This window comes from Nansenia antarctica (assembly GCF_963989245.1).
Source record: "Nansenia antarctica genome assembly, chromosome: 5".
NCBI classification, from domain to species: Eukaryota; Metazoa; Chordata; class Actinopteri; order Argentiniformes; family Microstomatidae; genus Nansenia; species Nansenia antarctica.
In genome coordinates this window covers 27255742-27261839 of record NC_137690.1, presented here as the reverse complement: position 1 = coordinate 27261839, position 6098 = coordinate 27255742, and positions in this window count along the sequence as shown.

The window sequence follows — 6098 nt, the reverse complement described above, 5'->3', positions numbered from 1 at the left end:
AGAGGAGAGGAGAGGAGAGGAGAGGAGAGGAGAGGAGATACAGACTTGTGTCGGACAGTTGGTAGAGCATATAGAAATAGTTTGGACAGTGACACAATTTCCATAATTCTGGCTCTGTATGCCACCACAATGGAATTGAAATGAAACTATCGAGATGCAATTGAAGTGCAGCTTTAATTCAAGGGGTTGAACAAAAATATTGTATGAAATGTTTAGGAATCATTTTTATACACAGTCCCCTATTTTCAGCTGAAATGTAATTGGACAAATTAACATAATCATAAATAACATTTTAATTTGTAATGCTTTTGTCGAGAATCCTTTGCAGGCAATGACTGCCTGAAGTCTGGAACACATGGACATCACCAAATGCTGGCTTTCCTCCTTTGTGATGTTTTGCCAGGCCTTTACTGCAGCTGTCTTCAGTTGTTGTTTGTTCATGGGTCTTACTGCCTTTAGTTTTGTCTTCAGCAAGTGAAATGCATGTTCGATCGGGTTGAGATCAGGTGATTGACTCTGGCCATTGCAGAATATTCCACTTCTTTGCCTTAAAAACTCCTGGGTTGCTTACGCAGTATGTTTGGGTCATTGTCCATCTGTATTGTGAAGCGCCATCCAATCAACTTTCCATCGAATTTCTCTGAATCTGAGCAGGCAGTAAAATCTGTCTAAAACCATCTGTCTGCTTCTGTCTTCTGTCACATCATCAATAAACACTAGTGACCCAGTGCCATTGGAAGCCATGCATGCCCATGACATCACACTGCCTCCACCGTGTTTTACAGATGATGTGGTATGCGTCGGATCATGAGCCGTTCCAAGCCGTCTCCATACTTTTTTCTTCCCATCATTCTGGTATAGGTTGATCTTATGGCGCTTTTCCACTACCGACCCGAACCAGGCCGCATTTGTATCCGAGCCGTGCCGTGCCGGGCCGTACTTTCAGAAACGCTTCTCCATTATACTGAGCGACCCGGGACTGTAGGAGGAGTTACTTGTCATAAGATTCCCCCCCGCTATACAGATCAGCGGGGGGAAATGCGATAAGAATTATGTCAAAATGCAGCACTATCGTGCACAGATCAGCCTTACAACATGTAACGTTAAGTGCCTGTTACTTGCCGCTTTCAGTTCTAGTAGACTAGTTTAGATCTCGCAACCAGGGAAATGCCGACATGAAATGCCGACACGATTCTATTTTTTATTTCTCCTGACACTTTGAGCACTGTGCTTTTTTTTTTTGGTGAACTACCGTAATAAGCCTAAAAAGTGTTAAACTGTTCAAAAAGTGCAACTTCTCTGCTTTCAGAAACTGTTTGAATTTTTTAGATTGGGCATATAGTTCATGAATTACGATAGTTTGAAGGAACCCTGTAGAATCCACTGTAGACAGCTCCAGTTTCGGAGCAAGACGCGAATCTATCGGCATTAGTCAAATACATGCTCACATCCAGTCATCCGCTCACTGCTCTCCATCAAAAATGGCACATCCATCAATAATATGACATAATAACAACTGCTCTGATTAGATTGCTTAGATTGTTTAATACATCAAAGGGGGGAAAAGCGAGATGAACTCGTGAGTATCATGCTTCCTCCATTGAACGGAAAGTCCTATCTATTCCATTCAAAGTGTTTTAGCCTTCCCCCTTTCCACTGGTAATAAGGAATTGGAAAGAATAGATCGATATAAATAGATCAACATAATGCAGCTCTATCATGCACAGATCAGCCTTAAAACATGTAACGTTAGATATATAACGGAGCGATGTATTTCTACGGAAAGGCTGACTGACGCGTGGCTCATACAATCAAGCGGACGTTTGTTATAGATACGAGTGCTCCGGTGTCTTGCTGGTAGTCAAATATATTTATTTATATATACAGCATATGGATGTTACGTGCCTGTTACCTACCGCTTTCAGTTCTAATAGTTTAGATCTCGCAACCAGGGAAACGCCGACATGTGTTAAAGGGAGCAAGACGCGGATCTACCGGCATTTGACTGCTGCTGGACTGAGGAACAGCATAGGCACAGGACATCGCCATAATAGCGATTTTTTTGTTATGCTTGTTGTAAATAAAAGTTCTATGATGCATTGAAATTACATTAAACTAATGTAATACGATGGTTATCATAATTTTTCTAATCTTTATTAATACGTTATTACAGAAACAGTAAGTGACATTTTCTGAGAGCGAAATCTGTTGTGGTATTTAAAGATGGCGGTTAGCAAAGAAATCTATGAACATGGGATGACGATTTCCATTGACCAATCAACGGTGTGCAGCGTCACACGTCACACGCAGCCTGGCAAAAAGGTACCTTTCGCTACCCATCCCGAACAAGAACTATTTTACTGTGCCGTGCCGTGCCGTGCCGACCCGGGTCGGCCCTGTAGTGGAAAAGCGCCATTAGTTTCATCAGTCCAAATAATGCTGTTCCATTACATGTTTTTTGGCAAAGTCTAATCTGGCCTTTCTATTCTTGTCTATTCTAGCCTTATGAATGGCTTGCACCTTGTGGTGAACCCTCTGTATTTGTTCATGTGAAGTCTTCCCTTTATGGTAGACTTGGATAATGATATGCCTACCTCCTGGAGACTGTTCTTCACTTGGCTGGATGTTGTGAAGGGGTTTTTCTTTACCATGTAAAGGATCCTGTGATCATCCACCACTGTTGTCTTCTATGGACGTCCAGACCTTTTTGTGGTGCCGAGCTCACCAGTGCGTTCTTTTTTTCTCAGAATGTACCAAACTGTTTATTTGGCCACTCCTAATGTTCCCGCTATCTCTCTGATGGATGTTTTGGTTATTTTTGCAGCCTAAGGACGGCCTGTTTCACTTGCATCGAGAGCTCCATTTTTTGGCAACAGCTTCCAAATGCAAATGCCACACTTGAAATCAACTCAGACCTTTTACCTGCTTAATTGATAAAGGAATAATGAAGGAATAGCCCACACAACAGCTTTTGAGTCAATTGTCCAATTACTTTTGGTCCCTTGAAAAAGAGAGAGCTACATATTAAAGATATCAATTTGGATGTGAATACCCTTACCCTAAAGCTGAGAGTTTGCACTTTAAGCCCATATGTATATAACCATGATATAACTGAAATTAAATTATATCAATATAATATAAACTAGAAGATGTTTTGGTAAACAGCTAAAATAAAATAAAATCTGCCTGGAACTAACTGTACCACTAGCAACACTAAACTTATGTGTTAAATTCCTGCTGGGATCATATTATACAAAAAAATGTACGCACCCACAGTACTGTAAGCCGCTTTGGATAAAAGCATCTGCTAAATTGCATATTTAGGAGAGGAGAGCAGGAGGGGAGGAGAAGAGGCGAGGGGGAGCAGGGGAGAGGGGGAGAAGGGGAGAGGGAGAGAAGGGAGAGGAAGTGTAGCAAATAACAATATCACGAAAACTCCATATGTTATGACTTCAGTAACAGACTGTACCGTCTCAGAAGAAGAGGTCCTAGAATAACTAAACAGATGATCACAAAAACAGGAAGTCATCACAAACTGTTCCTGAAAACAACTCTTGATAGCAGGACACGGTACATGATTAGATGCTCCTGAAAGCTCAGGGTCATTGGCATTCTCTCTAGCCGTGGCCGTGGCCCTGGCCTTGAAACAGATCCACCCGACCAACAAAGTGTCAAACACCATCCTGTTCCCTTTTATACTGCATGCATTACCTTCATTTGCAACACACCCGCCATGGTGCTCCTGTGTGCTCACGGTGATTGATTGAATGGTCAAGGCCTTTATTGTGTTCAGGTCTTCATGGGTTCAGATATAATGCCCTTTACAAGGCAAACATTTAACACACATCGGGTTTGTGTGTGTGTGTGCGTGTGTGTGTGTGTGTGTGTGCGTGTGTGTGTGTGAGTGTGTGTGTGTGAGTGAGTTGGTAGTGTTAAGAACGACTCTAGCCAGCCACCTGTTAACTCAATGTTCGCCTAGTCAAGAGCGGTCTACGGTCACCTAGTAGGTTAGTCAACTAGCCTTCATGGGGAGGCAGTGGCCTACTCACCAGGACCCTGGGACAAGCTCTGTGGAGACTCTGCAGTCGACCAGCCCAATGACGGTTGTTCATGGGGTGATAATGAGAATACATAAAAGAAGAATCCCCAAAAGAATCCCTCAAAAATACATCCGGCTCCGGACAAAATATACATGGGTTAGGGTTAGGGTACATGGTCAGTCGCAGCGTTCACCAACACCTTAACTGCAGCCAACTGACGTGTTAAACATTTACATTTACATTTTTAGCATTTAGCAGATGCCTTTATCCAAAGCGATTTACATCAAATACATTTGTGTAAGTAAGTGAATCGTCTATCCATCAGTCATAGCAAGAAAAGGTCATCTATGCTCGGGCCAGGGTCCTTTGGCAGTCATAATGCTAGAAGAAGGAAGAATTAAGATTTTTTATTTTATGATTTAAAAAAAATAAAAAACAGAGGGGATGAAGAGGTCTTAAGAGGGAAAGTTAAGGTCTAGCCTGAGAGATGTCTTCAGTCTACGGTGAAAGATAGGTAGTGACTCGGCAGTCCTGACAGCAGTGGGAAGCTCGTTCCACCAGTGTGGAGCCAAGACAGTGAAAAGCCATGACAGAGTAGCGCGATGCTGCATCCTGAGGTGGTGGTGCCAGCCAGCCAGGTGGCATAGGTGGAAGAGCAGAGTGATCGGGCTGGTGTTTGGGGCCTGTCAAATGCTTGCAAGTAGGGAGGGGCTGTTCCCTTTGCCGCCTGGGAGACGAGCACCAGGGTCTTGAATCTGATGCGGGCTGCTACAGGGAGCCAGTGAAGGATGCATTCCATCAGCCCAGGGCCCTGACCTCATCTGCCCACTTCCCCAGGTGTGGAGTGTGACAGGTGATAATGTACTGTCTAACCTGCATTCTAAACCCATCTAGTCTAGCTATTCCCAACAGTCGGGTCTCTGACAAATGAGAAAGTCACTACAGTAGACACTGTCTGTGGAGAAACTTAATGCTGGACAGACAAAATATACTTCCCTCTCTCCTCTTTTTGGCGAGATATTTCCTGTGGAAAAGTGCTGTCTGGTGAGGGTGCTGTGTGTTACTTTGACAATGGTGGCATCCTGATGAGGATTCCGATGGATTCCGTCTGGCCAAGATCACACCCAAGATCATTGGACGAGTCCTTCCAGGTTCCCTCTGACAAGAAATACTGAGGTTGATTTACGACGGTAGCATAGCATCAAGATATACAGTATGTGACACGTACTAGTCTTTTGGTCCGCATATCGGCAACCAAACAAAATGTTCAGACTTTTCTTTTGAAACCACAGGACTACGTTTCAACGTTGTTGAGAATCACAACACAAACTCACTAGTCAAGCCAAAATACTGCAACGCAATGGATTTGGTTAACTACTTATTATAGTACTTACTATAACACTACTTTACATTGCTAGCAGGCTCACAAAACAAGCTGTGTTAGTTGACTAGCGATGTGTCATTGATTTTCAACAACGTGGAAATTAATTCACATTCTTCTAAAGAAAAGTCTGATCATTACATCAGATCCCGATAAGCGGACCAAAGCATCAGAACATGACACATGACAGAATCCGGCGAAATGTCTTCTGCTCTGATCTGAAACAGGATGTTGTGGCTTACTGCAAATCCTGTCATGTGCGCCAGATGATGGGTAAGCCGAAACAAACTGCACCGGTTGCCCCTTTACCAACAATACCTGCAGCTGACAAACCTTTCAGTGGTGGACTGTGTGGTGGACTGTGTTCTTGAGAGCTTTCATCAGACTTTGAAGCCTATGTTGAGAGGATACTGCAGGGGTCACCAATTACATTTATCCAAGGGCCAGAATTTTTCTAAGCATACACTGTGCGCGCCAGATAAAAAATAAAAAAAATGTATTCATATTTTTATTTAATTTTATTTAGGCATTAGCATATTGTTGGTTGATATTAACTAATGGGCCTTATACAGGTTCATTACAATATTATATATATATATTTTTTACGTTTTCAATAATATTCTGCGGGCCAGATGGGAAGCTTTGGCAGGCCGGATGTGGTGATATTGGTGATCCAT